We start from the raw sequence: 21,941 nt of genomic DNA on the forward strand, positions 1-21,941 counted from the left end.
CTTGGCTAGAGTGCAAAGCTTCCCTGTGCCTCCTGAATTCTCAGTGATGTGCTTATTAATGTGCTTTGAAATGCACTGATTTGACTTTTACCAAAAAGTTGGAGATGTGATATTTTGGGGTTTGTGCATAAAACAACAGAAAAATGCACTCAACCCAAAGGAAGTGAATAATAAGGTTGAGTGCCTTGTTATTTTGCCATCTGTTGATTCAGTAAGTATTATAATAATTACAAAGAAACAGACATCTTCACACATTGTTAGTGGCTATTGCCATGATACAAATATTTTTGTGCATTGATTTAGCACTGTTGCTTTTCAAATGCTGGGATTAGTTAATTAATTAGCTAGTTTATTTATTTACCAACCCATATACCAAGCACTACACCAGGTGGTTTACACAAAATTAAAACATACAATACCCCACAATAACAAAAATATATTCAAAGAAAATGTAGCAACACAACAGATAATGATTATAACCATAAAAATTAATAACTCCATAAAAATTTAGAATTAATTTTTAAAAGTTTTTTGTTGACAGCATCCCAGTGATTCGGTTATTAAAGGCATCTTTAAATAATTCCACCCTTACCATCTTTCTGCACAAAAGAAGGGAAGGAGCATGTTGTGTCTCAGTCAGCATTTTATTCCAGAGACTAGGTGCCACAACTGAAAAAAGCACAATTCCTTGTGCTCACCTTTTTTGGCCTTCCTTGGTGTAGCAACTTTTAATAACTTCATAAATATTTAAATGCCTCATCATTATATAAATGTTTATATAGAAGGCAGCCCATCTAGGAGAAGGAAAACTCTGATTGCAAACCTCCACTGCCTTGTGGCTATATCCACTCATGGAAAAGGCTTCAGGAGATAACCTCGAGGCAAAATCCGGAGCTGGAGTCCTGAAGGCAGCTCGTGTCATTCTGCCAACTCCTGCGACATTGCTGGAACCAGTTGTATTGGCTCTTGCCTTTCCATTGGACCATTTCAGCAATGTGGAGAGGGGGGATCTGCTGCTTGGGTAACAGCTTATCCTCCATATTACTTTACCCGGGCTTCATGCTCTGGAGAGGACACTCCTCGATTCAGAGCATGTTACCATAGTCTCTAGACTGAAGGATGCCTATGCGATGATGTGACTACAAACTGGTTTAAAACCTTGGCAAAAGCCTAGAAAGGATCCAGGAATCCTTGCGTCCTTTCTGCTGAAGCCCATTTTTCTGCAGGCCCACCTACACCTATGTTCAGATTGTATAAGCAAATCAGTGGTGGCCAATCTGAAGGGTCACCTGGAAGCTGTAGTTCGTGCAGTCTATCTCTGCCAAATTCTATTACACATTTCCAGATTTTGGAAGCATGGATGCATGCTATCAGACTACAAGGCTGAATCCCTGGCTTTCTATGAGTCCTGCTGCACCTTATCTGAACTGACAGAGGAGCAGAATTTCCTTCTCTGTAAGCTTTTGGTGTGCAGTGCGTTATCCACTGGGACATCAACTGTGGAGCAAAAGATTCCACTTGCCTGGAACTCTGTTATTTCCTTTCGTTTGTGGCAGAGCCAGATTTAAATGAGCACATAATTTGATGAAAGGAAGCATCATTCCAGGCAACGTCAAGCTTCAAGCAAGATGGGGAGGAGAGTTCCACTTAAGTTTCCCTATTCCTTCTTTTTCAGAGCATGAAGAAAAGGAAGTCGAGAGACAGAAAAGGCAGAAGACCAAGAGCTACCCCAGAATGAAAGGAAAACACAGAAAGGCTTGTTCGACTTTGGCGGATTGAAAGTGCTACTCCTTTCCTTTTCAAGGCTCCCTTGTGCTCTCAGATACTTCTTGTGAATTGGAAAGCTTTGCGGGAGTTCCCACAAAAAGTAGACCAGTTCCCCATTCATCCAAATGAAGGGAAAAAAAAGCAAAACCCTGGCTTGCCAGGGAACACAGTGAGAAAAATATAAATATAACATAAATGTGGCAAAGAGCACTATATCCTCCAGTCCTATGCTGCCTTTGAGTCAATCAACAAGGGCAATATGCCTCCATTCAGAAATGGATCATCCTGGTAGCTATTCCTGATGCTGAGACCAGAATAAGAAATTACTGCTCCTTTTTCTCTGATCCTGACCCCTGCACAGAAGCCCACATTCGGTTCATAGGCAACCGTTGACTCTATGAGCCTGTCCACACTGGCATATAGTTATGGTATACAGTTCCCTGATAGCACTTTTTGGCCTAGGGGTACAAATACCTTGTGTCTCTACTTAAAACAATCCATACTTCCCCTTTAAGAGCTGGCCCATATCTTTCTGGTCCACAGCTCAGCCATTCAGTCTTTTTGGGATGATTCATTGAGATGCAAAACAGCTCTTTTTTCTGCCTTCACAGATAGGAAGAGTTAAAATAGATTGCACTGAAGATAAGGACCTGTTAAGCACTAGCCAGATTGCACCAAATTTCACAGTACAGACAGGCTACATGACTTGGGCTCAAGTGCAAAACAGAAGACACCAGGAACAGGGTCTCATATGACCTCTGGAGAATTACGAGAATACAATTCATTAATAGAACACAGATTTTTAAAAATTACTGGGAATAACTTCCCATAGTCAGCTCTGGCCTCATGATGGAACTTGCTCTAACTTCTGACTTTTCTATCCAAAGAATTTGAAGCCAACTAAAAGCTATTGGGTCTGAAAAAGTAAAACGACGACGACGACAACTCAGATACTCTTGGCTTACCCCTGCTTTCTTCCCAGCCCTTCTATGCCTGAGGCTATTTACAGCCTAATAAAATACAATAACAAAAGGTCTTAGTGATAATGAAGAGGAATGTGCTCACTGTCCTTTCCATTATTTGTTCCTTTCAGTTACAAGATCAGGAGTGTAGCTGTGAACAAATCATAGTGGGGAAAGTACAGAATACACATTCTGGAATCTCTTGTTCATGTAGACAGGGACATTGTCTCATCAAACATAAACTCTCTGAGTAATCTTGCAGATCTATAAGACTCTCTACCGTGGCATTTACAACCAGACTGTAGCTCATAGCAATATGCATACATTTGGCATCCAAAAGGTCTTCAGCTCAAAAGCCAGCATCTCCCAGCAAGTCTAGCAAAAATCCCTGTCTGAAATTTTAGATAGTACAAAAGCACCCTCAGACAACAAGAGAGACAGCACCTGAAATTAACACCTAATCTTTTTAAATTTAAATTCATCAGCAGCTCAAGAGGTAAACTTTAAGCCAGACACATCTATACTATCAACAGCTGTATTATTCCTAAATTGGACTTAGCACAAAATAAGTATGCCCATTGCAAACACTAGTTTGTTTATCAGGACAATGTTTACCCTGCATTTAAAAAAATCACTGCACATAGCTATAAATTAACTAAAGCACATAAAATATACAATGTAGTTTTAACTTTATAATCTGTTTCATATTAAATGCACAGATAGTTTGGGTGGATCTTGTTCATGACAATCATAACGTAAACTATCAAACAAAGGCCCACAATGGACACCTTTGGCCTCCAAGGTAATTTACAGATTCAAGTCAGAAGCAAAGTCTTGTCTTTATTAATTACAGGAGAGCCAATATATTCCGCAGAATCCAGAATAATGTGCTTTGCATTCAAAACAGAGTTGAGCACATTTGTGTTTTCATACTACAACTCTTAGAATTCCTTAAGCAGCATAGACAATGGCTATGCTGCCTGGGGAATTATGGGAGTTAGAGTCCAAAATCAACTACCTGCACATTCCTAACCCAAAATGCTATGGGTGCCCTCCCTTGCATCTCCAGGTGCAACAAAAGAAGACTGCCGCCTGAGACTTCCCATCACAAAGAAGCACCCAGGTCCTTAGTTTAAGGCAGAGTTGGGGCCTGGCAAAAGAGCCTTCTCCACCTTTTTGATCCTAAGGTTTATATAAAGCTAAAGCACTTTGCCCTTGACCAAATGTAAATTATTTCTTAGAAAGGATTCTGTTCAAACATGACTTTTGTAGGTTCTGTCTGAAAGCAGTACACTCTTTGACTTTCTCCCCAAACAAATAAAAGCATCAAAGCAGTTGAGATTAATAAGGAATAGGAAGAGAACTCAGTATAACAACACTGTAAACAGTTTATAAACATAAAATATAATGAAGACAGCAATTATCACCTTCCTTCTCTTGACTCAACTGTTCACCTTAAGTAACATTAATTCTCTCCCCCTCCCATCTCTTTTAAAGTTACCCCTGTCACCTATGAAGCCATACTTCCTCCCATTCCAGCTGGAGGACTGTTTTTTTTAATCTTATGGCATGCATTTCCCAGCACAACCCTAATTCTCACTCCAGGAGGCTATAAACTCTTGGAAGATCTGTCTTCCCCTCCTAACACATACACAGAAGTTTGGTTTTTCCCCTCAACTTACATCTTCAACATTTCACAATTTAACTTCTCTTCATCAAACTACTAAGTTCACACAAGTCTCCCTATCCTAGCAGTTTCCTCCTCACAAACTCTAAATATGAGGAGAGTGAGGAAGTGGTGGGTGATATTCTGAAAAGGAATCTCTTTCTCTAGCCATGGAAACTCCAGAAGCTGGATGAGAGCCTCCATGGAGAGAGGCAGTTCTTCTCTTCAGAGTGCTGTCCCTGGCAATCTGCTCCCTTGACTGGATACAATTACTCATATCCTGTGATGACCAGGCAAGTGTAAATTACGAAGCTGCACCATGGTAATGCCACAATGGTTGTGGAAACAGTTTATAGGCAGTGGGAAAGACAGTAGGTCTAGGGAAGATATTTAGAGATGGGGAAATTGCTGTGTTTGACCAACAAACATTTGAAAAACAGCTGTCCCCGAGACATGCTACTAAGAACTTAACACTGGAGCCTAGACATCATTACACAGGGTTGCAAACCATCAAAAAAGGAGAAAGCATAAGGCAAAAGAGAACAAAATATTCCTGAAGGATTTCAACCAGAGATCTTCTATATCTGCCAACTATGTAGGTACTGAAGCATAACAATCAAGAAATCAGGAAGGGTAAGGTGTCACAAAGAAGAAACCAGTTTGATCAGCCTTATTTTCCATTCTAATCAAAAATCTAGGATGACATCGTAAAACTCCATCTTTAAAAGTATAACCTGTCACTGCAGTTTTCATGCGTCAAAGATTAGAGCATCAATTTGTTTTCACTCTCTGTAGCACAAACATGAGGCTATCCCTTTTGCTGTGAATATACAGATCAGAAAGCTCCACACCTGTGTTACACATTTCCTTTTCACACACTTCAGTCAGCAACTTTCCTAAGAGATTGAGACCAGCCTGCTGTCTGATCTATCCTAGATCACAGCATATCAAACCAAACATTTTCAGATCCAAGGCAGACAAAAGCTCAGAAAGCTAAGTCTCTGCACTGTCATTTTCTACATGTACTATTTATCTGTACAAATAACACAACTCCATTAAAACTACAATATTCATATGCCTTGGATCTGAAAATATTGATTGTCTATGCAAGAATTATCCATCCAGTATCTTATAAACTATTTGGACCAATGTATTTTGGAAGGCTTTCACGGATGGGATCTAATAGTTGTTGTGGGTTTTTCGGGCTCTTTGGCCATGTTCTGAAGGTTGTTCTTCCTAACGTTTTGCCAGTCTCTGCGGCCGGCATCTTTAGAGGACAATCTGGCTGGTGCTTATAAAACACAAGAGTGCTGTCCTCTGAAGATGCCGGCCACAGAGACTGGCAAAACGTTAGGAAGAACAAACTTCGGAACACGGCCAAAGAGCCTGAAAAACCCACAACAACTATTTGGACCAGTGCTTTACTGCTACTCTCATCTAGACAGTAAACTACTGACTCAACTGCTAAATGATAAACCAACATGTATTTCAATTCCATTAAGCCAACGGCTGTACTCTAAGAAGGTCTAGCAATACAGTACTTCCTTTAGGGTCTCATAATCCCATGCTGCATTTCAGAATTTAGATTAAAATATATCCGGACTGAGGGCAGAAAATTCCCTCTATAATTGTTTTCTGATGTACTAATCCCATAAGCTATACAAGATTGCCATATTTACAACAGTAAATACAGTACAGTGGAAGAAAGAGGAAAATGAACCAGGTGGGTGCAGGAAGGATCACAGTAACTGTTGTTGGTTCACTGTATATGTTGTCTGGCATTTACACAGATGACTATTAGACCCAAAATTACCAGTGCTAACACTCTTTGTTAGAATACATGTTGGGCGAGGGGAAACAAATGATATAATAGCACAGATGTTTGGTGACAGATTGGAGAGAGGCTGAACAAATCAATGGTGCTGCCAAGCAATGAGTGCCAGCAATGAGCCAGGGACCCCAGGTTAAGAAGACCAATGGCTCCACTGCCTAGGACTTTCATGCCCCAAACCCATGAACCCAGACCAATGCAGGTGGCTCCTGAACACGTCTGGCACTGGGACAAGAGCTCCATCGTTGTCCAACAATGTACCCAGGATGAGCTCTTGGAGAGAGAGAAAGGAGTACCAAGCTTCACACCAACCTATCCCTTTAAGCCTTCCCACCATGTAGGAAGTGTGGAGCCAGAGGGGGAAACTTAGAAATATGAAAGCCTCAGCTGGTCTCAGCCTTTACCAAAACAGGGTATTTACTGTGCTTTCTTGCTTTACTGCAGTGCCACTTTGTCCCCAGGGGATCTTGCCTCCTGCCAAAACAGGACAAATGAATAAAATAGCAAACGTGCATAGATTTGCACACATTGCTGAAACATCTTGCATAAAGTGTGGCAATGATCAAGGCAGGCCATGCTCAACACTAATAGAGAAGATCTTCAGTACTCTGAATAGGAATGATCAAGAGCAAGAGAATATATTTTCTCCCTGTCGTTCAATTTACTCCCTGAAAGATGCCGGAACCGTGAATGAATTGACAATTACACTACGTAACAGAAGCAGTTTCACATAAACTGAGCATAAGGGCGCCATTTTATGGCCTTTTCAGAAACAAGGAAAAAGCCCTGCTTTCCATCTACATTTTGGGAACTGCTCTGCAATAGAGATTTGGTGCAGCTCATCAAATCCAATCTCAGTTTATTGGTCTTATCACATTGCTAAAAAAATGTTTTGCTTCCCTACTAGCAGATCAAACTGATCCTTTTAAATGTTTCCATCAAAATTCACTTACAGGCTAAGAGTTCATCCTCTGCCAGTTCATGCTCTTTGGGCACTTCTTAAGCTTTAAGTCAAACATATGCTTTAAAAACCTGGAGGAGAAACAACTTATTTTCCCCTTTCCCTCCCAGTTCTGTGTAAGATTCTGGCAGCAGATTTTCTCCAAGGGAGGGCAGCCAACAGAGATTTGATGCAAATATATACAGCATTTGTAAAACTGCCTCTATCAGGGATCTAGAGGTTTATTTTTTTAATTAACTGAAAATGATAACACAAGAGCATTTCCATTTAGTGAGTGCTCCAGCTTCATCAACTGCTGGAAAAATTCCATTCCAAGAGCCGTAGTTAACGTGCTTTCAGCAGATTTTTTAAAATAAACACAGCCATACGATCATGCTGCTAAGTAGCCAGTTCTAGGTAAAGTTACCAGCCGCAGAGTTATATACACTTAGGCACACCCGCTGAATTTTGCTACACGGTACCCACATTGTATATTTGTGAAGCCACAAAATGCTGGGTTCAAGCCGTGCCTCTGACACCAGCAGGGAAACCATCAAAACAAGGAGAAGTTTATTCCAGCCTGTTCTTTGCCCACCTTCCTCAGCATGGTTATTGCATTAGGCAGAACTAATTATAGCAGAAGACATCGTGCAGGGACTGGACAACCTTTCCACCACCTACACCTCTCAGGGCTGCCAAAGACCAAATGTGAGACACCAGAGGGAAAGGCCAGGAAGCATGAAAATGATGCATGATGAATGGCTTTGGCATGGATTTAATTTCCTATAAGCTCCCCTTTACAAGTCAGCAGTTCTGCTATAGCCACCTTCAATAATAAAAAACAGGCCATCAAGGCAGGAAGGTACATCTGAGCTGGAAATGTCAACGCTACTCCTCCCAAAGGGAGGCCAAAGGAGTCCATTAATAGAGCTGTCCTAAATCTATTGGCAAAATCTACAGATCTGGCTAAGACCTCTGAGCCCTCAGAGCATCCAGAACCCACTGAACTCATCTGATTTGGGAAGCTAAGTAGTGTTGGTCCTGATTAACACTTGGATGGAATGCCACCAGGGAAAACTGGGGAGGAGCCACAGTTCGATGATCAAGCATGGCCCAGATTCAAACTCCAGCAGTTTCAGGGAGGACTTGGAAGAAAATGATGCTTGAAATTCTAAACAGCTGCTGTGAGTCAGAATTGGCGTTACTGGGCTTGATGGATTAATACTCAAACGGTATGACCACTGTGACAAACCCAGACCTACTGGGATATGCCACAGTTTCACTAAGCTGCCACCAACCATTCCCTATAAGAAGTCACACAGACCAGGGATGGATTTTTAAACAAATAAAGGAATAAGGTTTATTTAAACAACACACAGGGAAAAATAAAAGGATCAAGTGAATAAGATACAGTAACGTGGCTTAGTCTCAATCATGCATACACACAGTTTGGTTCACACAGAACACTTAACTTGAAGCACAGACCCTGAACCTATCAGTTCTGGCTAACCATACAGACACCTGAACCTATCAGGTTGGTACTGACTGACACACAGTAGTACCCTGTCTGACACACAGACTCCCACTCAAGCTTCTTCTCTCAGCTCTTCTCTAGCTTCTCCTTCAGCTCTTCCTCAACTCTCCACACATATATACAGTACAGCCCCTCCTCCTGATGTCCCGCCTTCCACTCCCCATAGGATGGAACTTTCCCTCCAAACCCATGACAGACAGGTAACATCAGTGCTGTATGTAACAACCACCTTGTTCACTTTTTTGCTATGTGAATTTCTCTACAGGATCATATAATTAATATCTTGAATGCCCATGAGAATGTTTTGGTCAAAGAGCTATTCTGATGTCTTCTAGGGCCTGAATCATAAAACCAAAATAACTAAAGTTCTGGATGAGTATGAAAAAGCATGATGCTTATCGGTCACAGTAGAACTTCAGATGATTTTACAAGGGACACACTTCAGCCATTGTTTAAACTGCTTGTCTTCAAGGGATTACTCAACCACAGTAGACTTATTGATTGATTGATTGATTGATTGATTGATTGTATTTATACCCCACCTATCTAGTCATTTCGACCACTCTAGGCGGCTTACAACATAAAGGATAACAAGTTCAAGAAAAATGTATAACAATTAATTAATTAAATGGTTCTGCAAGATGGGAAAAATACAAAATATATCAAATAAAGAGAAAAATAATAAAAAAGGAAAGAGGACAGGAATTAACTGGAAGGGAAGGCCTGCCTATACATCCACGTTTTTAGTTGGTTCTTAAAAGTACCCAGTGAGGGTGCAGCGTGAATCTCCGGAGGTAGGTTATTCCAGAAGCGAGGAGCCACCGCCGAGAAGCCCAGTTTCTAGTTCTTTCCTTCCGGGCCTCCCTCGGCGTCAGGCTCCTCAGCCTCGCCTCCTGGCTCATGCGGGTGACACGGGTAGAACTAGTTGGGAGTAAGCATTCCACCAAGACTTGCATTATTTGCATTCATGACTAGTTTAATATTTTTATTGTATCAAATTCACATGTTTCTACAGCAAAGGAAAATCACATCTGTGCCTAGGAAAACACTTAAAAGTTATGCCAGTCTAGGACAAATATGGTTAGTGACTACTAATAACGTCTATATTTATTATGACAGTTGTTTACAGAACCAAAAACCTCTATCATGTACTCAAAGAAAATGAGAGATTCCCCCACGCTTACATGAATATCATGTAGTGAGGAAATTTTGAATCAATGTGCATCATGCTGAATCTGGAATAACTGGAGGAATATATTGCATTGTGGCCACAGCCTCAGTTTCCAATACTGCCACATGAAATGGCAGACTTTCCTTGCAAAATCTTACCTAGACCTCGTTTCTTCACTTGAGATCTTCTCCATACTCATCATTGATCATTAGAGTGTGATAATAGAGAGGGGCCCTTAGTTGTGATGTTTCTCAAATATACCTTTTCAGTACAAGCAGATATTTTGTTAATTTACATATTAGATTTGGCCAGGCATCCTAGCAAGTTTTATAGTTGGTTTGAGTGTTCTTTGCAGATTCTAATGGTTTTGCTTCTAGGTCTCCAACTAGAGGCTATTTTTAATTATTATTATTTTTATGCTGCACATGTTTCTGAAATTATATATCACACCTAGTATGGAAGACTAGTGTATGAAACTGACTAAATACACAAACATGGCATTTTGGAATGTTGCAGCAAGACTAGCCAACAGTAATCTATTATCAATTTCAGACTGGAAATTGGTGGCTTGCACCAGTGACTCCATAGAACTGAACAAATGCAAAATAATAATTTTTTAAAAAAAATCTACAAATCTACAAATGTAATACTAAAGTGCTGAACTTTTATTACATGGTCTGGAACATAGCCAATCAGGAAACAGAAGACTGCAGTCATTGTGTTTGCTAAGCTGAAAACAGTATTGAAGAACTAGGTTGTAATTTTGTACACATACCATACTAACCAGCATGCAAGGGCAGAAAACAGGTGGAGGGGTTTGAAAAGTAGGTCATTTGGAATGAGCCCTTCTCAAGGCAGAAGATCAACAACTTCTTATGTATACTCTGCAATGGACAAACAGTATCAGCAGGAGAGATGTTTCTTCAAAGATTTCTGAGGATTTGGTTTATGTTGTCAAAGAAACAGCACCAAGGAAAAATGCTGCTAGAAGCTGAGGAACATCGGGGGTGTGGGGGAATCCCAAACCAAAGCAGGAGACAATAATACACTTTTACTAAAGCAGATAAAGCTAGATTTCTTGTAGAGGAATAGCTCTCAGTCATTGGTTCCCCCAGATGTTTTGGACTTCTTCTCCCAGAAAGAAGCTCCAGCCAGCATGGCCAGTGATCAGAATTGTACTGTAAAGTTCCAAATACCTAGAAGATCAAAAGGTTGAGAGCCACTACTCTAGAGCTGAGCTACTGTGGCTTTCTAAGTACTGCTAGACTATAACTCCACCTGATCCTTCAGCTGCAGAGAACTCATATTTTTAAAGGTAGTACAGCTCACAGTAGGTCCTCCACTGCAAAATATACCAAGTCTTACAATCACAGTTCAGCTCATCAGCCACTGACATATTTACATTGCATCTTATGTTTTCAAGGAAGATACTGGAGCGGCCTTAGAATGATCAAGGAAGAAAGGGTTGCTATTGATACTTTGTCTCCCTGGTACTCACAGTCTCTAGAGAAACAAATTATAGGCAAGGGGTAGTGAAACCAGGGCTCACAGGGCATCACTCACCACTCCCTGAGACTTCTCTATTCACACTCTGAGTTTAGCTTCAGTCTTCACAGTAGATAGGAAAGAAAGAGATTCTCCCAGGAAAAGTCTATTGTTGTATGTTATCTCTGTTGCAATGCAAGTTAGAGAGTGGGTTGGTCTTGTATGAGCAATTAAGAAGCATTGACGTTATAAAACACAGGCAGCCAGTGTGATGTAGTGGATGGAACAACACAAGAGTAATCAGAAGACTTGGGTGGTTTAAGTCTCACACACCCTGGAAATTCAATCATTCCTTGAATATCTCACATACCTTCAAAACTCTATCAGGGGCATCATAAATCAATTGTGGCATGATGGCCCTTAACATCAGCAGCTTTAGAGAAGACCTGTTCCTCATTTGTCAAGTCTCCTTTTTTGCACTCTTTGGGAGGGGGCTGGAGAAGAGGATTGTCACATTGAGCACCTGCACTTCCACATTTATAACAATGCCACTTAATAAGAATAATAATCCAGGGCTCTTCATATTGCCACATCTAGAGGCAAAAAATAATTTACATTCTTCTTTTTTATAGAAGAATCATAAGAGCAAACATCTACCATAGACAGAGAAGAATCTCAAAGGAGCTAGCTGGAAAAGTACTAAATTGTAAATGCCATGGGACTGAACGAACACACAACATGGTGACAACCAGTTTTCAACCAGAATTAAAAGCAACCTACTCCATCTGTCATCAGTGGGACACCAAATCCTCTCCCAGCTTTGTAACATACAAGTTATAGAGATTGGTACACATAGGAAAAATTATTACTGCAAGCATCTACAACAGCCCAGCTGAACGTCTTCCAGAAATCTGAATTTCTATAGACTGTATCAAATCCTGATGATCTCTATGAGGTTTGTAACTCAGCTGTCCCTTTTCTGTAATGGATGAAGCAACTGCATTGATACTCCAGAGACACTTAACCTTGCTTCTTTCCCTTTGACAGCTCCAGTGAATTCCCACCTACAGTGATAGCAGATAGGTATTCCAGTTCTCAGTGGGACCCACAGCCATCTTCACCTGCTCACACTCAAGGCGATCGATTGTAAATATTACTATTCCTATATAAACAAAGCACAAACTCAAATAGAATGCTGCAGCATCAGTGAAAAAAAGGAAGACGGACAAAACTATCTTATTCTGCACTTGATGCATTTGGTACAAATAACTATCAAGACCATAGCTGCAAAAGAGGGTGTACCATGCATGCCTGACTCCCCATTCCAATCCTGTTTTCAAGATGTTACATTCACCTCCTAGAGTCTATCTTTGGGGATTCAACAACTTCTAGTTTTAGATTTGACAGCATAAGTTCCAATGCATTATGCATATGACAACACAAAATAGCTGCTTTTACTTGCTGTGTTTCTCCTCATGGGAGATAAAGTTCAATTCCCTGTAAATAAATATTTGGTGAAGTAATTTAAAAAATCCCCAGATTTAAAAACACCAACAATAATGTGCAGAGATCAAAGAACTATGAATCTACCAGGAAGGGTGGGAAATTGGGGGGGGGGGGGAGAGAATGGGATACTTCTAGATTTTTTTGTAACAGAACAACAACATAATAGTAATCAATAATCATGTGTCATCAAGTCAGTTTTGATTGGTGAAGACCCTTCTCAGATTTTCCAGGTAGATAATACTAAGAAATGGTTTTCCAGTCCCTTCTTCTTCTTCTGGGGTGCCTTGGGATCATGCAACTTGCCCAAGGCCACATAGACTAGCTCCACTCATGGGAGGCACAGTGGGGAATTGAACTCCCAACCTTGGGCTCCCAGAGACCTAAACCACTGAGCTAGCCAGACAACTTATAAAACAACACAGCATTTTGTACACCTTCTGGAAACAATTCCCCCCCCCCCCCGATTTATCAACAACCCATTCACAGACACAACACTATGCAGTCCAGAACAGAAAACAACATTTCACTTCACGTATTGATATGCCACTCTTTGATCTTCCCATAGTGCCTTTTAAAAGCTCCATAAATGGCTGCTTTTTAATTAATCAATTAAGTGATCAATTTCAGAGAGGTGACTCTCAAGTCTGTTTCAGCAGCAACAACAAAAATATTGTGGTATCACTAACACTCATAAACACATTTTACAGTGTGGCCTTTCCTAGATGTCAGGCTACTTCTTCAGATACATCAGCAAAATCTCCCAACCCCAAACATTCACATGACAAGGCTACCCATACGCTCAAGCTCATGAATGGGTTGCCTTCTCAATGGTGCTGGACTGCAGAACTTGCTGTGCTGCTGATGAATCACTCTCTGCTACCAGTTTATCACCACTGAACTACTGTACTGTATTCTCTTTTGAGTTCTACCAACTCCTCTGGCCGATTATCTCCAGGCGTCGCAACAGCGCCCTCTGTCGATAGATGCAGGGACCGCACCAAGCCAGTTTCCTGCCCCACGAGTGCCGCAGCTCCTCTACCTATTCTAATTGCAGTCACCGATTAATATTTAGATAATCTGAAGGTCACCGTAGTATCACCTTCAAAAATGCTCTTTTTAACGCTGGAAGTACAATTTCGCATTTAAGTGAAATCCCTTGAGGCAAGGTAATCACGTTTTGGTTGGCGATCCTAAATGCAGGCAACACACCTGGGGAGCACCTCGCCAAAAAGCTCCAGGAGACTTACTCCCGCGTAGAAATGCGCCAGACTGCAAGAAGCAACAAGTCTCCTTTCTAGCCCAGGATTTCCAAGACGCACGTAAAGGTTTCTTTTCTTTTCTTTTTTTCCCTCCCCCTCTCTTTTTTCCTTACCCGCTTCTCTGTGCTCGCTAAACCAACTCTTGGCTTGCTTGCGTTTCCTAGTTCCTTCTGCAAAGGGGGAAAGGAGAAAAGGGCTTTTTAACTAACTCAGGAAGGGGGGGTACCAAAAAAGAAAAAGAAAGAAAGAAAAAAGGGGAAAAAAGAGACTTCTCTCCGTTCTGTTTTCCCAGCTGTTCTGCTGAGGGAGTCCAAAACAAGAGAAGGGTCAGCCTGCAAAAAAAATGTTAAAAATAAAGAGCTTTAAAAACAGCCGCTCGAGGAGGAGGAGGAGGAGATGACTTTCGTTTGACTTACCAAAGCTCCTCCAGCAGTTTTTCCTCTCTCGCACGCTCTTTTTTTTCCCCTCTGTCTCTCTCTCCTTTCTCTCTTTTTATCTCCCGATTTCCTTTTTCCAATTGCTGAGCTCACCGGATAGGAACGGCCATCCCATGTTAGCCTGCCAGCCGCCCCCTTTCCCGCACGGTCGGTCGGACGGACGGACACGCGTGCGCGCACACACGGAGAGAGAGGGTGACCTCCACGCGGGAAGTGGGGGCGCAGCCGAGCCAAGTCGGGCGGCCGGCGGGACCGCGCTCCTGGGGGCAGGAGGAGCTCCGCCACTGCCTCCCTCGGCCCGGCAGCGGCCGGTTGACGAGGCGGCGAGGCTGGCCTCGGCTACTGCGCTACCCGACCTTAAAGGGACACGCGCCCTCCCGCCGAGCCGGAGCAGCCGGGCTCCCCCTGACTCGGGACGCCGCCACCCAGGAGGGCGAACGTGCTGGCTCTGCGCGGAGGATCGCACGACCCCTGGCTCCTTGCTTGCGAAATCGGCCTCCGGAGCTTGGGCGGCCGAGCCCCTTCGGCTGCAGCTTTATCACAGCCCCTCTCATAGACCGAGTGGTGAGGAGAGATATCATAAAGCTTGCATGGGGGGGGGGGGGAGGGCGGCAAAGCTCCAGGGGGAATCCAAAAATACACGCAACTTGCTTCCTTGATCCCTGTCCCCCAACCCATTCTAGCAATTCTTTCTCTCCACCACGAAAGTTTCAGGGGGTGAGGGATTTTGGGAGATATAGATTCCCTCCCCCTCTCCAAGCTCCGTTAATGAGATTTAATTGCCCGTTCGGAACCAATATTAATAACCACGTGTCTTCAAGTCAATTCTGACTTATGGCAATCCTTTTCTCAAGAGTTTTCCAGGCAGAGAAGACCCTGCCCTTACTGACCGTTCCCTCCTTCTGGGGGCATCCTGGGACTGTGCAGTTTGCCCAAGGTTACACGGGCTGGCTTTTCTTACAGAAGAAGGCACAGTGGGGAATTGCACTCCTCACCTTCAACCACTGAGCTTATCTAGCCAGCTCCCTTATTCCAAAATACTTGGCATAACATCAGGGCAAGGGCCGTGTTTTCTGGAGATCTGTGGAGGGACTGGCAGAAACGTCACCCACATTACCATAAGAATTGCAGCTAAGTTCAGAAGAATCAGGAAACTACTAGAAGGGGAGTGGCAGGTAACATCATGGTAATATACTCGATAACCAGGTTTCAGGGTCGGACTCTACCACACCACTAGATATGAAAAAAAAAGTTTTTAGGCTTTCAGTTTGGCATGGAGAAAATGAACAGAAAGAGGATTTTCCTCTGTTTTTTAATATTAAGATGAAAATCCAGTGGAGTTTAACTATAAGAAGTTCACAACAAAACAATGGAAGCACCTTTTCTTTCACGAAGTTAAACTCCAGAGTATTCTTCCACATGAATCATGCTGGCCACCAACTGAGATGGTTCAAAAAGAAAGAAAGAAACCCAGATTAGACAAATCCATGGAAGATAAAGACTCTAAGAAGCTACTAATCATGAAGGCAATCTATTACTTCCAGCATTAGAGGTGACATGCTGGTAGACAATAGGAAAAGAGGATGGATTGCCCACTTATCACACTTGTAAGCTGCATAAAAGCAACCAGTTGATCACTGTGGGAAATGCAGTTCTTTGGGCTTTGGGTCTGAACCAGCGGGGCTTGTCTCATAGCACAGAACACACCCTCCCAACAGCCCCTTGTCCTCTGGAGGACACATGGATCCAGAATGTCCTCTCTACAGTCCCAGGGCAACTGAGGGTCAAGACCTACATTAGCAAGAGCAAGACATTAGAACAGGCAGTTACTTAAGTGCTGAATGTTTTTGTTTGTCACAGGAAGAGATTTTCATACTTCCCCTGGTCTGCAAATTCGCTTGCCTTGTTTTGCCATTGGTCTTCTGAAGGTAAACATCTGCAAATTGTTTGTATCTCAGATACAAAGCAAGAAAATGTAGCTCTGCAATCCACATGAAAAGCAAAAGTCAGGGTTGAGTAATAACTTTGCTGCCATGTGCTGTCAAGTCAGACCAACATATACTGACCCTAATAGGGCTTTCAAGGTAAGTAAGATATTTAAGGGTTTACCAGTTCCATACCCCCAGGGAATTTCCATGGCTGAGAGGGATTTGAACCCAGGCCTCCTGAGTCCTAGCCCATCCACTACACACTGGGTACCACACTGCAGTAACATGATATGAACAAGGCAAGCTTTAGAGTTCCCCAAAACATATGGCCTGATGTTCTTTTCCTGAACTCCAAGATTGTATACCATCTCTGCCTGATGAAGAGTTCTGGAGAACTCAAAGCCCAACCTTGTCTGCACCTTTTAAGGGATCCAGTAAAATCTTTAATCCAGAAAGGAGAAAGGTCTCACAGAATCACACCTCTGGAACACGAATGTGATTTTAGCATTTCAATATGCGTCATTTGGAACATATACTTTGGTCCTAACAGTGGAAGCACTGTTATTTCTGGCAGAATTTGCAAAAATTCCTATTTTGTACTACAACTCCCTTATCTCCTCCCCAACAAGAGAAATAAACCTGCTTCAAGCTTTGGGGTGTGACAGGCAAGCTCCCTGCAACTGCTTCCTCCTTGCCTGAGATCAGGCCTCTTCAGCCCTTTGTTTTGATCGTTCTGGGACTCAAGTGCAGTTGGTCCTCTGGGCCAGGAGAAGGATGTGCTTTCCTGCCACTTCTGCAATCCCACACCAAGATGCTTTCTGCAAGTCTCTTCATGCATCACAATCTAAGCTTGTCCAGTCATTCTCTGTCAGGCCTTTAACAGCTGCATGCCAGTTAGAAAGATAATGCATTACGTTTCCCACAGTTTATTCTTACTCATTTGGACCACTGATGCCTGATTTTTCCCATAACAAATTCAGAGAAGCAGCCTTGGGTTTTCCCTTCCCCACTTTATACTTGTAAACAACCCTGTGAGGTGGGTTGGGCTGAGACCATGGATGTGGCCAAAGATCACCCAGTGAGTTTCACAGTCAAGGAGGAATTCAAACCCAGTCCTCTTGAGTCCACTCTAAACACTTACACCACACTGTCTCTTGTATGGAGTCTCTCTGAAGGAGAGGGTGCCCTCATTTTAACCTCTGCCTGCCACACCTAAGGCACGAGAGACTCTTCTCAAGACACAGAGAGCCCTGTCTCATACCTGACAGCCCTGTTTGTCTTGAGTCTTCCGTAACCAATATGTGGCTATCTCGCCGCTAGATGCTTGCAATATGTTTATAGGGAGGGAGATTGATTGATTGATTGATTGATAAATAGATAAATAGATAGGCGGACAGGCAGATAATCAAACTTCTAAATTGTTGTCCTCATGCATGTCAGGGTTTTGGACATCATTGTACAAGCTGGCTGTATTTGGAAGAGCGAGGGCAATATGCAGTAAAGTGGCATTAGAGTCAATTGGGGAAAAATTGGCCAGATTTGTTCATTTTGCTGTACATGATGTCATTCAGCCTGGGGAAAAGTGCCAAGCCAACCTATAGTCATAAATGTGCCTACGAACTGGGAGTCAAAGTGTTTATTAGAGATTAACATCGTGCCTTGTTCCTCTCATATAGAACTTAGTTATGATGCTGTGCAAATACATTTTTTAAAAAAATCCGCAGGTGTATCTGGAGGCCATAATTCAGGGCAGAAATCAATAGTGTTACTTTGTCGGCTACAGCTTCCAGAATCCCACAGTCAAGGTAGTCACTGACCACCGCCCACCCTGGCTGTGAGATTCTGGAAGTTTTAGTCCAAGACAAGCAAAGTTTCTCATCTCTGACTGGAAATGGAATTGCAAAAGCTATGAGAAGTGGAAGTGCATAGCGATGCAGCTAAGGTAATTATTTTTTTTCTTAGTGGGTGCTTCTGGGGCCATATTTCACTATGGAGGTAGTAAACATGCCGGCTGTTGGATTTCAGAAGTAGTAGTCTAAAAAATTAACTTCTCCCATATTTTCTTCCATAATAGCCCACATGTGTTTCATAGAGAGAGAGAAAAAAACTTTTAAATCTTCTGCTTCTGAAAAGGATATCAGCACATCAAGTAACAAGAGGTCAGCCTGAAAGCTGCCCCACTAGCCTTGAGCTGTGTGGACCGAAGTTCTGAGCTGGTATAAGACAACATCTTGCATTTTATATGGTCCTCTTTTTCTGTTTTTCTATCCCATCCCCTCCAGTACTTTCCAGAGACAACATTCTCCCACTTCCACCCAACATCTTTTCTTAATCCAGATTTTAATGTTAGAATGCCTAGAAGGCTTAAGGGTACTTCCAGATGGATGACTCTTAGTGCTACCAATTAAATCACATTGTGCAGCTATTCCATCTCTCCCTCCTTTTTTGTGGTAAGAGAGAAGATGCAAGAAGCACTGGGAAGACATGGGTGGGTTATATATGTAAGATAATGATGCCGTCTGCTTCCAAACCCCATAAAATTCTTCTAAGAGACAGTAAAAGCCATGCCTGAAAGCACCATTGGAGCAAGTTACAGCATTTTGGTACTAAAACGGTAACATACAGTCAATGACACAAGATGAAAAGTCCTGCCCTTCTTCCATGAACTCTGTTCAACAAGGAAAGAGCCCTGCTGAAGCAGATCAAAAGCCCGAACTAGCTCAAGGTTTTGTTCACTCTGCAACCAACCAGTTGCCCGTGGAAGTGTTTTCCAATCTTGGACCCCCAGATGTTCTTGGGCTAAAATTTCCAGAGACCTTCACCACTGGTTGTGCTGGACAGGATTTCTGGGAGCTATAGTTTAAGAACATCTAGGGACACAAGGCTGGGAACCACTGGCTTACAAGAAGCTCAGCTGCAGGACACAAGTGCAACCATGCTCCCAGCACACTCAGAGGAAGCCCAGGGAGGACTCCATACTTACCTCCAAAGTGTCTGCAACCCAAGGATCCAATCCAATGCAAAGGAATTTTGACAACTGCAGCTTCTCATCCAGCCCTCTAGGGAAAAAAATATTCCTCAGACAAGCTCTTGCTTCCCTTCTCACTCCTGAGTTCACAACTACACTCTTGTGCTGTTGCAACAAAGGAGAAGTTTCAGCACTCTCTGAAGTGCTCAACAAAAGATATATGGATACTAGAAGCTGAACCTGGTGAGTCATGAAGAATTTTCTTCTCACTTTCTGCAAACCCCAGCAGACAAACAGCTGAAGTAGCAGAATTCAAGCTTTTCCTGCTTTGAAAAAGGTAAAGGAAAGGCAAACTTTGACATTCTCAGAGCTTTTCCCATTTAGGAGAAAAAAAAAAGGTAGAAAAGTATCCTCTCATTACCCAGCAAGGTTTCTGCTGGCTCCTGAAGGGGAAAAGAAAGAGATATAGCGCCTGTCTTCCCACTCAACAGCTGCAGTTGTTTTCCTTGTTGCAGACGAAAAGGAAATAGTCAGCAGACTGGCACTGATGTGGTTGAAAACCACTGGCATAGATGGATGCCCAACTAACCACTGGAAAGGTGCATCTTGACAAAGTTAGTGGCAATGGTGCCAACCACAATATGAAGAACTGATGGTTCTTCTAAAGTACCATATTCTGCGTAACCACAGTAACTCAACATCATATTTCTCTACTCCCAGGCATGCCTACAAAGCTGCAGTACTAAAAACAAGGGCTCATCCCAAGGTTTCATGGGTGCTTCTTCCAGATATGAGCCTTCTGAGACCTGGGGGAGACATCTGTCACATGTGCGACTGCGTAGAGTTTCAAAAATTGCAAAGATCGCCAAACTCTTGGAAGATAGTTGTTGTAGGTTTTTCAGGCCCTTTGGCTGTGTTCTGAAGATGCCAGCCACAGAGACTGGTGAAACGTTAGGAAGAAAAACTTCCAGAACATGGCCAAGCAGCCTGAAAAACCTACAACAACCATCGGATCCCGGCCATGAAAGCCTTCAAGAGTAGACCTTTGGTCTAGATGGGAAGGGTAGAAATCCAATTAAATAGATATATAAATAATTAGGAGATACTCAGATGAGTGCTGTTCCAGTAAGGGATTAATTAATTGATTGAATTAATTGAGTAAATGTGTAAAACCTACTGTTTGAAAGCAACAGTAATCTTTTTGTTTTTAAATACCACATGTCTCAGCACAAAAAATTGTTGTGCAAGAAAACAGAGAGAGTGCCTTCTTAAAATATGAACTGATTTGCAGTTGTATGCTCTCAATAGAATTCCATCTTATGGCAACCCTTTCCAAGATTTTTTTTTTAGTTCTGAAATAGTATATGATTCATTTCTTCAGGGGGTGGTTTGGGATTGTGTGTCTTGCTCCAGGCTATATAGGTTGGCTCTTCTCCCTGGAGACACAGGGGGAATTAACCTCCAAACTCTGACTTGATAGCCAAATACCTAACTCACTGATCTATCCAACCAGCTGATTAATTCGAACACCCTTTTAATTAATCCACAGATTTCATATTAATTAATCAACATGTATACTTCTTGGGCATTTTCACCTTGTTTAAATTAGTAGTTATTTGAAAAATGCTTTTCTAAAGATTCAATTCTATGAGATTTTGCAAAATCTTAATGCACTATTCTATAATGATTAATTGCCACCTGCATTTTGGACCAGTTTTGACTGATGCATAGTGTCTGTCTTACAAGCTGGTTGATGACTAAGCTAATATGGGGCATTTTTTAACATCTAGGTATCAACTATGTGGACAAAGGTCTGCATAATCAGGTATGGTTTTTCCAGTAGCAATGTATGGAAGTGAGAGCTGGACCATAAAGAAGGGTGACCGCTGAAGAATTGATGCTTTTGAATTCTTGTGCTGGAGGAGACTCTTGAGAGTCCCTGGACTGCAAGGAGAACAAACGTATCAATTCTAAAGTAAATCAACCCTGAGTGCTCACTGGAAGGACAGAGAGTAAAGCTGAGGCTCCAGTACTTCATGAGAAGAGAAGACTCCCTGGAAAAGACCCTGATGTTTGGAAAGTGTGAAGGCAAGAGGAGAAGGGGACGACAGAGGCCAAGATGGTTGGACAGTGTCATTGAAGCTACCAAAATGAATTTGACAAAACTCCATGAGGCAGTGGAAGACAGGAGGGCCTGGCGTGCTCTGTTCCATGGAGCCACAAAGAGTGGGACATGACTTAATGACTAAACAACAACAAATCAGCTACAGATGCCTAAAGAAGCCACATCTATTGATGTCCCAATTTGGAAATATATACAAGGTGTTTAACTGTACTTAGATTTGTAGGACCATTCTCTGTACATAGAATTAAGTACTTATATACATCTCTGAACCAGCAGGGTATGTAAGAATTAAAGAATGCAAGACTAAGTTTCTTTTTTAAAAGCTTTTTAGCAATATACTTTATATGTAAACAATCTAAATT

The 21,941-nt window shown here is 42.2% G+C and overlaps 2 protein-coding genes across 5 annotated transcripts in view; one reads left to right on the forward strand and one right to left on the reverse strand.

Moving 5' to 3' along the window:
* The window catches only part of DAAM2 (dishevelled associated activator of morphogenesis 2), a 276,268-nt gene that overhangs the window by 219,606 nt on the left and 34,721 nt on the right, over positions 1 to 21,941 (reverse strand). Inside the window, exons 1-2 of one of the 4 annotated variants that reach the window (XM_078383030.1) lie at positions 14,538 to 15,104; positions 14,072 to 14,291 (exon numbers count right to left, since the gene is read on the reverse strand). The exons of 1 other annotated variant lie outside the window; for it this stretch is intronic. The gene's annotated coding sequence lies outside the window, so the exon portion shown is untranslated. Of the gene's footprint in view, positions 1 to 14,071; positions 14,292 to 14,537; positions 15,105 to 21,941 lie in introns of those variants that run through there. 2 more of the 4 variants (XM_020785053.3, XM_020785057.3) reach the window with 2 other exon arrangements.
* The window catches only part of LOC144586395 (uncharacterized), a 593,808-nt gene that overhangs the window by 6,964 nt on the left and 564,903 nt on the right, over positions 1 to 21,941 (forward strand). The window lies entirely within an intron of this gene.

The sequence above is a fragment of the Pogona vitticeps genome, chromosome 1, assembly GCF_051106095.1.
Source record: "Pogona vitticeps strain Pit_001003342236 chromosome 1, PviZW2.1, whole genome shotgun sequence".
Taxonomy (NCBI): domain Eukaryota; kingdom Metazoa; phylum Chordata; class Lepidosauria; order Squamata; family Agamidae; genus Pogona; species Pogona vitticeps.